The sequence below is a fragment of the Colossoma macropomum genome, unplaced genomic scaffold (genome assembly GCF_904425465.1).
Source record: "Colossoma macropomum unplaced genomic scaffold, Colossoma_macropomum, whole genome shotgun sequence".
In the NCBI taxonomy this organism is placed as follows: Eukaryota; Metazoa; Chordata; class Actinopteri; order Characiformes; family Serrasalmidae; genus Colossoma; species Colossoma macropomum.
In genome coordinates this window covers 3,581,407-3,593,503 of record NW_023494786.1, presented here as the reverse complement: position 1 = coordinate 3,593,503, position 12,097 = coordinate 3,581,407, and positions in this window count along the sequence as shown.

Genomic DNA, 12,097 nt, shown 5'->3' with positions numbered 1-12,097 from the left:
AAGGTTTAGAGTCACTCAGAGCAAAAGGGTTTTAGTCAAAAGTCCAGGTTTAGTTACCCAAGTCCCAATTCTGTTTCAACAGAACCTTACAGTGAGACTGCCCTCATAAAGCGTTTATGACTGGTTTGAAAATCATCTTAAAAATCATTGATGATCAGTTATAACACAAATAAAAAAGGGCAACAGTGACTGGCTGCTTGCCAAATAGTGAGCCCATGAACATCACCACTGTTAAAACTCAGATGTTGCTGGTGATTGAACTTAGTTTATCTTCTCCATCAGTCAGCATTAAACCTCACTTATTCACATTCATGACATATAACAGCTCATTTTTGAGCCTGTTATTAATGTGTCATAACTGTATTCATTACTGTAAAGTAATGCTAATTAATTAAGATTAATAAACTAATTTAAACCATTTATACACCCTTTATAAGCGTAGTCTTATTGTAAGGTGCTTCTGTTAATCGTTTATGCTCTTCAGTGAGCTCCTTTATCTCTCTCGAGTGTTGGAAAACCAGAATCATTTTCTTTACTGTCTCTGTTCCTCAGCGTTTCCTTTATTGGTCTGTTCAGCTGTGTTTTTCAGAGCTTATCTTTTGGTCCATTCATCATGAAGCTTTCACAAAATGTACAGGCTGGCTTTTTAAATTATGTAAACAAAACAACAACAACAACAACGGAGCTGTGAGGTTTCATTTCCAACAGCAATGATGTATTTTATTGACAGCTGTCAGACTGTGAGAGGAATTTCTCTACGTTTTGCCAAAGATGTTCTTGCCATCATTGATGGAACAATGACCTCTAAATTATACCAGCAGATTCTAAAAGAAAATATCAGGACATCTGAGTCTGACCTGAAACTCAAGAGAACTGGGCCATGCAGCAGGACAACGACCCAAGGCACACAAGTCGTTCTACCACAGAACAGTTAAAGAAGAGTAAAGTTACTGTTTTGGAAAGAGTCAAAGTCCTGACCTTAATCCTACAGAAATGCTGTGGAAGGACCTGAAGCAGCAGTTCATGGGAGGAAACCCACCAACATAACAGAGCTGAAGCCGTTTTGTACGGAGGGGCTAAAACTCCACCAAGCCGATGTTCAGGACTAATCAACAGTTACTGGAAATGTGCAGTTATTGCTGCACAAGGGGGTCAAACCAGATACTGAAAGCGAAGGGTCAGATACTTTTGCCACTCACAGATATGAAGTATTGGATCATTTTCCTCAATATATAAATGACCAAGTCTAATATTTTTGTCTCATCTGTTTATTTTGGTTTTCTTAATCTACTATTAGGACTTGTGTGAAAATCCGATGAAATTTTAGGTCAAATTTAGGAAGAAATATAGAAAATTCTCAACAGTTCACAAACTTTCAAGCACCACTTTCTATATACATATGACTTTTAAAGCAACTTATTTGAATGAGGCTATTTTCAAATATAGGACATAAGTTTTGGCCGTATATTAATATACACAAGCATACATGTCATAAGCGTGTAACATATGTATTTAACAACATATCGCTGCTGTCAGAAGAAAACCTCGTATCTCCTACAGGAGAAGGAAAAAAACATTCTTTACTTTTAATGTAAGTCAATGGAACCAGACTTTTTTTCATTAAAAAAGTCATTATGGGTCATTTTTGTTGGTCCATTCATCATGAAATTTACACACAATATAAAGAGCAGCAGGTATTTTCAAATGACAAAAATGGAGATATGAGGTTTTCTTCTGACAGCAGCGATATGACAAAGTGTAAGAAGTACAACTATGTATGTATGTTCAAGGGGATGGGGGTGAATTTCGAACAAGACAATAAATGATTGTACTGATATTTTCTTTTTTAAGGAAACAAATAAAGCAATGCAGTGTCTGTGTGTATATGTGAGTGCATACTAGCAAATTGCATTAAAAACAAGTATACAGTATCTTATTACAGTGTAACTCGCCTGCCAGGAGGAGGAGGAGGGACTGAAAGAGCTAATCTCTTTCATTCAACTCACCTGACCTTATCAGCATCTCCAACGCTCATGCAAAGCGCTGCTTCAGCTGCCGTTAGTGAGACCTTCTTACCTGCTGCACCTGATAACGTACACTAGAAATACTGTACAACTCTTTACTGCTTATCAACCAGCCGCTTAGTTTAAATACCACTAACACAAACACTACTAGCAACACATTTACGCTATAGACATTTAAAAACATTCAGCATAAATAAACAGAGAAAGACAGCAGAGATACATAAAGCACACATATATTAATACAAGCATGTATGTCGTCTTCTACAGTAGCACCAACTGACTTCATCAAACGCTCATGCAAAGCTTCACTTCGGCTGTAGCTGATAATGAGAGCGTCTTAACTGATAAAGTACATGTGAAATACAGCAGAAGACAATGGAGCACATAGTTGAACGGTCACCAAGAAAGCAGACAGTAAAATGTTTCTAAATTTCTTCATAATTAATAATCTGTTTACAGCGGTGGTGATAGGAACCAGGGGTCGCCATGACTACAACACAAATATAGACATTTTATTTACTATCCAGAACCACCAGTGAACCTACACGAGTCTTCTGAGTTTATATGGAATGTTGATGATGGGAAATAGTGGAAAATCTGAAATAGTAAGTTTTCTTTGGGGACTATTTTGGCCTCACAGCGCCCTGGATGTTATGTTTCTCTAGAACGCAGTGTTTCACACCAAACCACTCTGATTTTGTTTGGAAAATGGTGGAATTACACCAAGCACTGTGGCTAAAAATGTATCATTATTCATTAGGTTTTCACAGTATCTTAAATCTCACTCAAATATTCCAGCTACCCTCATTATTCCCATCACCTGTTGCTTGTTTGTCTCTTGCTTTTTGGTATTCATGTAATTCCTAACTTCTTTGGCACAACATAGAGCCAGATCTAGCAAGAACAGTGACCGTTTTTTGTTTTTCCCCTCACAGTGGCATCTTGAGAGTTTCATGTGAGTCACCCCGTAAAACCTGAAATAAATATTTAAAAGTCAGAGACACCATGTTTTTACGTATTAACGTCACACACAGACTCAAAAAGAAGGTCCGGCTCGATGTTTAGGTCTGAAATGATCTCAAAATCAACATCACACTGATGAAGATGTGATGACAGTAGTAGATAATTCACTCACATCCTCAGAAGACACTCCTTCACCAAGTTTAGACTTTGAATTCTCTTTCAATCATCAGATTCATCCCCTTGGGGAAGGAGCACAACCCATGCTACACAATGTTCTTCAACACGTTGGAAGTGCAGTTATGCATTTCCACCAGAGAGGTCTCCAAATCCCAAAAGGGTTTTAATGAGAAGGTACACTAAAGTTTTATTGGAAAAAAAATGAAAAATAATGCAGAGCTAAGTGGTTGCTATGGTGTTCTAGGTGGTTGTTAAGGTGTTGCTAGGTGTTTGATATGGTATTCTAAGTGGTTTCTAGGGTGTTAGGTGGTTACTGTGGTATCCCAGGCGGCTGTTAGGGTCTTGCAAGGAGGTTCCAAGTGGTTGCTAGGGTGTTGCTATGTGGACTGCTGTTTACAATCACACTGTTCCCGATGAGACCGGACATTCATTTCTTTAGTCCATTAATTCTTTTGTTCAGAGAACGAGCTCACTGAGGCAGATGTCTGAGTTACAGCAGGGCTGTTGAGCTGAGATGGGCAACAAAGCGATGAAATTTGATGCTGTGGAAACTCTGCCAGATTGTTCCAACCGCTCACCTGAACGAAAATAGATTGACAGACATGCTTGAACCACATGAATTCATCTTTGTGGAGAGAAAATGTCAATGTTACCTGTTCAGTCTTGTTAGTACCTGTGATACTAACATTTGCATGTCATAAAATCTTAATGCTTAAAAATAAGAAAAAAGGGGTGTGTGTATATATATATATATATATATATACATATACACACACACACATATATATATATATATATATATATATATATATATATATATATATATATATATAGCTGCAGTTGGAAGAAAACCTTGCATCTCCATTTCTGTTGTTTTTCACTTTTCACCATAATTTGAAAATGTCTGTTGTCCTTTATATTGTGTGTAAATTTCATGATGAATGGACCAAAAGAAATGGCCAAAATATACTTGGAAAAAAATCTGGTTCCATTGACTTTTCCTTCTTCTATAAAATGATAATTTTGGAGACCCACCAGTGAAAGGCTGCTTTATGCTGTATACTGTTTTATATATAAAAACAAATTTGTTTTTAATTCATTATCAGCGTTTGCGTTTGGCAAAGACTGAAACTGTTCCAAAGACTGTTTGGGTAGCATCTCCATTTCCAATGTCTACACTGTCTTACACATACAGTACTGTGCAAAAGTCAGAGGCCATTTAATTTCCAGATAAAATCGTTGTTATTCATTTTTTAGTGTCAGAACAAAATCTCCTTTAGTGTTTTTCGCTTTTTTAGATTCCAGCTTTTAATTTATGAATGGACCAATAGGAATTGTCCAAAATTACTTGGAATAAAACCTTAAAATTAACTTACATTTAAACTTATGAATGTGTTGTCCTTCTCCTGTAAAGTTATTGTTTTAGGAGATAAAGTTTTTTTTTTCCAACAGAGACAATATATTTAACCCTCTACTGCACAATGTTGCCTCAGGGTAACAAAATCATTTTCCTCACTTTACAATTAAGTGTTTTATATTTAATGTTACAGTTCTGATTACTTAAAAAATTACTTGATTCTTTTTATGTTTTAGCAAAGTTTCGGCTGTTGTTTGTGGTCTGAATGACTGGTTAGTGTGCAAATAATTAAAACATTACTTGACAAAACTGTGTCATTTTAAGATGTTTTTTTCTTAAATAAAATAATTTTTTGTTAGTATTTTCAGTATTTGATTTTGTATTTAATATTAACTCAGTTTCATTCCAGATGTTTATGTTTTAAAATATCCTGCTTTTCATATTACACTCTGTCATTTCTTTCCATTGTTGCACAATGTTGCCTCAAGGCAACATAGTGGAAGGGCAAAAGAACCCATGTGCGCATACTTAAAAAAAGTTTTTAGTGCAATAATCAGGTCATTTTTATGCAAGAAAAGAAAATTGAATATTACCCTCATAATCTGTGCAATAGAGGGTTAACAGAATATTACACAGAAGCCTCCGGGTTAAGTGTAATAATAAATCTATCAGTATTAATTTGTCCACTGCTCCAGTCCTAAAACCATCCAGTTACAGCTGTGTGCTTCTAATAAAAGCTTCCCAAACCAGTCACTGACAATATGACACAGACGTTTTATACACACTGAAATCTTATTTTACGTTTTAAAATAACCAAAAAGAAATTTAAAATAAAATCAAAAATTTCAACATCATCATTGAAATGCAGAAAGTTGGTGGGTGTAAAATGCTTAGGTAATAATACTAAAGTATTAATTTGGAAAAAAGTGTATTTTACTCTGGGTTTATGGTAATTGAATAATTACATTCTTAATTAAGTCTCCAAGACAAAAACACTGCTTATATATTTTTCACTAACATTTTCATTAAGAATTTTAGTTTTTTTATTTTGTATTTAATTTTTCTACTGATCATCAGTTCAGTTTCTTTTCTTTCCTTTATTAAAACATTTACATTGCTTTGAAAGGGAGTCAATATAAACAGCCAACTTTGCTCAGACTGAAAAATCTCATTTACACAATTTCGCTCTCACTCCAAATGTAGACGATCGGCCGAGTCATGTTTGGTGTCTGAAGTTTGCTTCTTCAGTTTTGGCCACAAATCTAATGTAGCTAACAAGTAATAAAAGGGATGTTTCAGGAGTATACTGTATACTTTATGCAGAGATTATGAAAACAGAACTTATATATATATATATATATAGCCATGTGTAAAAGTTTTGGTGCCCCTGTTCAAATTCCATAATTCCATGTTGTTGATTTTCTGAGCGTAAATAAGTTACACATCTTCTACAGAGACCCATTTCTGCATATTTTAATGTACAATTACTGTTTTTTTTCACTTAATTTAGCATGTTGGAAAACAAAATAAAACAAAATGTGGACGGTGCAAAAGTAATTGCACACTTTATGCTTTATGTGTAATTTTTTCTAATGTGTTAAGAACTTTTACACTACAATTTGCAGAAAAATGTCATAGTGGCGTTCTCTGTAGAGGATATGTTATTTACACAAAATTTGATCAACAGTGCACAAATGTTTGTGTATGTATTCATATTGAAAGTTATGAATATATAAAACCATTTTTATATTTATTTATATGTAGGACCATTTTCATTGGTGTACTTATTATGAAATTTTTACACAATGTAAAAAGCAGCTGGTGTTTTTAAATCCCCCCCCCTCAAAAAAAAACATGCAATCACAACAATGATATATAAAATTTTTTTGTTTAGTTTAGAATCACTTGCTGTATTAATATTACTGGATATGCGGATAAGATATGCGATGTAGATTTAAATATAACAAACTCGTCTATACTATAAATTGGTTTTAGACCTTTTATTCAATATTTCAAAAAGACTGTGAACATTAAATGAATAAAATAATCCATAACATACTGTAATTATCTATTTCTGGTGCTCTATCTGCTTTTATTTGTTATTAATTTGCATTTAAATTGTTGAAAACGTTGATTCCAAACTTTTGAACAGACATTAAACATTTACTTTTTTACTTTCATATTCTTATTCTTCTATTCTTGTTTTTGGCCCCAGACATGCACAGTTAATTGACTAAACATGTTGAAACAGAACCTGTTCGTTCACTCAAGCACAGTTTGTTTTTTTCCACCCTGTTCTTTGAAAAAGAGAAGAGAGCTGCTGTCACAGAGCTGTAAAGAAGCTCATTCAGATCAGTTTGGAACAATCAGCTCTGAAACCAGACACTGCGTTCTAACCTCACAGTGGAAACTTGCTCCTGCTGATGAAATGAAATAATAAAGATCAAAGACGGCGGTTATTATAGTAATAAAGTTCAACTCACCTGCTTGAATCAGGAGTAGAGCGGAGTGATGATCCCCTGTCACAGACAGACAGACAGACTGACACAACTCTACACCGGCACTAAGTGCTTTATTAGTTTTTAGCTATCGCTGTCAGTGAATCTCTAACGCTCATGCAAAACACTGATGGGCTGTTCAAGATAATGAGAGCTCCTTCACTTAAACTGAAGCTGAAGTGCACTAATAATATACAGACGGGTGAGAAATAAAAGAAAAACTTAAACGAGTGGAGGAACGTCACGAGTTTGGACGGACGGATGGATGGATCACGGTCTCACAAGGTGAGACGCTGGAAAACCCAAGAACCGACACATCACTTGATGTCGAACACCAATAATGTTCCATTTTGATTTCACTGGTCATGTTCAAGTAGAGAACGTCCCTCCGTCTGAGAACAGATCCCATTTCTTCCTTTGTTTCATTCATTTACTTATTTTGTACAATCTTAAAAAGATGGTTCTTCAAGGGTTCTTTAGTAAAGACAGTAGTTCTAAGTAGAACCATGAACACACAAAGAACCATTTGCATGGTTCTCCTATTTTTACAAGCTTGTCATCATAACAATAGAAGAACGTTTTTGGTTCTATATAGAATCATTTTCAAAAATGTAGAACCATAAACACAAACACATTCTCCATCAATCTGAAGAACCATGCAAACAACACTACAAGCATGGAAATGGTTCTTTGAGTGTTCCTGGTTTTATAGAGAACCCTTGAAGAACCATCTTTTTGAAGAGTGTACATATTTGTACACATTCAAGCTATTAATCCACGTAATGTTTGCCTCTGCAGTGGACTGTCTCCAGTCTTTGAGCTCTGATGCCCCCACCCTGGAGCCCCCAGTCAGAGACCCCTGGGCACTGGCTCCACTGGTCTGGTCAGTAAACCATCCCAGCACTGCATGATACAATTAAGCACTTAACATCCAGCCAGGTAGAAGAAAAACTGAGCTGACCTCGATTTTGATCAAGATGATCAAAGTGACTTTGAAAGAGAATTCATTATTAAGGGACGCAAAGCTGGAGATTTTAAACATAAACATTTATTAAAGCTGCACTATGTAAGATTTCTGTTGTTAATGTGTAAAGAAGCATCATTATTGAGTGAGAAGAATAAAAACAGGCTCACATATGAGTGTGAGCTGCTGAGAGCCGCCTGTAAGGCCTGAAATTAGCATTTTAAAGTCAGAGGCGTCGAGTTTTTCACACCACATCGTACATCTTTACGGATTACCGTCACACACAGACTCAAAAAGGAGGTCCGGCTCGATGTTTAGGTCTGAAATGATCTCAAAATCAACATAATACTGATGAAGATTTGATGACAATAGTAGATAATTCACTCACATCCTCAGAGACGCTCCTTCACCAGTTCTCTTTCAATCATCAGTTTCATCCACTCAGGGAAGGGGGCCGAAGCATAACCCACGCTAAGAAATGTTCTTCCATTGGGAGTGCAGTTACACATTTCCACCAGAGAGGTCTCCAGATCTCCAAAACATGCATAGTGCAGCTTAAACTGTTGATATTATTTTTTAATACTTCTTGTGTACATAGACAGTTCTTTCTTTTTTTTTGGGCGGGGTAGCAAAGAGCCACTTTGAAACATTTAAAAAGATTTTTTTTGGAAATGTTTAAGTACTGAAGTTGCTTACTTTGTCTACCACAAGGCAGAGGATGAAATGTTGCAAATCATCCACAAGGGGGCGTTTCACACATTGTCTTAAGACTGCTTTTAAAACTTTCAAATGAGCCACTAGAGGGCCACACAGATCAGTTTGTGCAACACTGATGTGGCATAGATAGTTAAGTTCAGTTCATAGATCATTTTTTATTTATGTGCATATCAAAATAATAAAGTAGGTTTTTAGTTTAGGTAATAATGAGTAATGATTAGTAATGATTAGTAATGAGCAGCCAGGTAGATGTTCAGAATTGTCAGATTTTGATGGATATTATACAAATAAAAGTGCTCTGGAAAATGTTAAATTCAGTCTAGTTATGGTTTAATAAATGTATAATGAACAGCCAGTTAAACAGCAGCTGCATTAATAAGAATATTATAAGTGCATTATAATGACCTATATACTGAATTATTACCCAGGTTCATCAGGATAAGACATGAAACTCTCAATGTTTGTTCTGTCTGGTAATCAGCACTAAAGAGTTTACCTGTTGAGTAAACTTGAGTAAAGCAAGTGGAGTTTTGCAACTCAGAAGAAAAAATACAGACTTAAGATCTCAAACCCAACTAGTACTGTTTGTATAATTATAACAAACTTTCCTCAAATTCCCTAAACTAATTTGTGAGATTTCATTGCTTTTTAAGCCTCATTACATTCACTTGAACATTTGAAGACTTCTTGCCATGTTGTAGTACCACCATGTGTCCAAAAGGGGGCGCATAGAGAACATATAATGTTTAATTGTGGGCTGATGATGGACTTGTGTTCATTCTAAAGTGGACAGTCAACATACCTGAACCAAGATGTTCAGAGCCAAAAATGTGGACCATCTGGGAGAACCTGAGTAGAACGTAGAAGGAACCACACACAAACAATAATAAATGTCCACATTGCTGATAGCGAATGCTTTTCTTTCAGCCTTTTCTCAGACTGGTTAAGGTGTCGTTCCTCAGATTGAGAACATGTTACTGTTTTTTAAGGGGCAGATTTAAAGTGATGTGATTTTGCTGAAAGACTGTGCTGAAGGCCTAACAACACATTTGTCACAGTACCGTCTGGCATCCAGGTGCCTTTTTCCACCTTCATGAATAAAAGTGACTGTAAAACTGCCTTTTGATCATCACCAGTGCAACGTTTACATGACTGCATGTTGCCATCGGTCAGCACCAACCCTATGGAGGGACGCATGCCAGTCTGTTTCTGGCACTTTCCATGAATAATGCTCAATTTATGTCCCCGTATCTTTTTAAAAGCACTAAAGTGACTTTATTTGTGTAAAAAGTGAAGGGATCTGTACTTTAACTTGAAACAAAATTATTAAAATTAGCATTTTATCACAAAAACACACTAAATGTCTGTGTCCCCCTTTAATATGGTTATCTTTAATATGGCTATATGGGCTGCCCACCTCACTGACATTGAACTTCTCTTCTCTATGATATACATTTATTAAAATCCTCCAGTAGACACATAATTACAGTGTTATTTGGTTTATTTCAAAGCAGCTTAATGTTAAAAGAATAATTTTCCCTGTTGATTAGTTTATTATTATTGTTAGTCATTTTAGCCTGTGTCCTACTGTGTCCTAATTCTGTCACTCAAACTTTTCCTCCCTAAAAAAAACAAAAACTAGAGCATTCAATTTATTATGGTAAATACAGGAAATTGCATCATCTTACTGTCTTCTGCAGAATGACCATCAGACAGGTCAGTATTCTCATTCTAGTTTCTCAGTTTACAAACCAAAACTAATTTGGCTGTGTAGATAAAGCTAAAAATGTCTCAAAACAAAAATTTTAATGAAAACATTTTGATTAAAACATTTTTTCAGCTTTCTCTTCTGCTCTATTTGTTTTTTACTGCTTTAAAAAAAGCTTAATGGAGAACAGGATCTCTGTGTTCAACCCTGTTACTCACTTCAACTCTGTTATTCGGTCATTTCTGGTGAAAATAGTCTTAAAACATATAATTTAGTAGGTTAGGTTACCAGACGTGTTTGGGTAATGGGAGTCATTAGCTTAAATTACTAATACAAGAAAAAATGTGCTAGAGAAAAAAAAACTCTAAAGGCCTTTAAGCAGTACATATAAGAAAAATGCACAAGAAAACTTTGGATTTTTATTATTTATTTGAAAAGCTTTTCACAAATGTATAGATTTATTGCTAGAAAATGCTGTAGCTTTGAGAAAGAAAACAGCTTATGTAGTATCAGTTTTGTCTGTGGTAAGAAAACAGCATGTTCTGAGGGGTAAACACTTACTTTTATTAAAACTTTGTCAAAATGAGGTCTAAAATGCATGCAAGTCCAGAGAAGCCATGAGCTTTTGCTATAATTTTCTGGATTGTTATCTTGAGATAAGATATTTAACTCATTATCTCAAGCTAACAGTTCAGAACACTGTAACTACCTCATGGCCTCTCTGGACTTCTGTAAAAATGAACTCCATTCACAGACATTGACTTCTAGCTATCTAGCTAGTGTGGTAAAGAAAACAGATCAACGCTGTGAAAAAACAGAAAATCACAGTCAAACCATCCATTCTAGACATCTACGCCAGGTAAAGGCAGGACTCTGGCATTATTACTCAGCCAATATCATGGTGTTCTGTCAGCTGTTATTGTGACTACACTGTTGAATGCAAGAACAGCTAAATTTAATGCTCTTCTGATTTGCTGATCTCAGTTCAACACATACAATAACCCACGATTATGTGCAAACATACACTCTTAAAACAGGGTTCTTTAGTGAATAGATATAGGTATATCTAGAACCAATTTCACTCAGTTCTCCACTTCACTCGTGCTGTTCGGTTTAGTTCTGCTTTAGTGCTGTAGCACACTGGGTGTGTTGGACTGAGGGCTGTCAATCACACTCACTCATTAGAATAGTAGGCCACACCCACACAGTTCTCAGATCGATCTGAACAGCATTTTTAATAAGCTGTGCTTTATTATATTTCTATCCTGTTTTTCAATCAGATTTGCTGAATGCTTAATGTAAAACGGTTATTTTAGTATCATGCAAACAAATTTAATGTTTTCCATTTTCATCTATAGACAGTTAGGTTAGCTAAGTTTGATGCAGCAGCTGCTGCTAATTAACTCCTCATCTCTAATTTATTAAGCAGTAAACTGGATGAATTAAACTTTTTTAATCCAAAGCATTTTTAGTTGTGTATTATACATCATAATCTTTTGCACATCATTTACTGACCTTGAGATAGCTACTACTGCTTTACTAAGACAGTCTGAGAAACAGGTTAGGTATTGATCAGAAGCTGTTTGCATGTTTATATGAGGCCGACACCAGACGTTAACACTTTCAGTACAGGTTAACTAGAAATACAGTAGTAATAATGGGTTAGTTATGTAGTTGCGAATGCCTTCA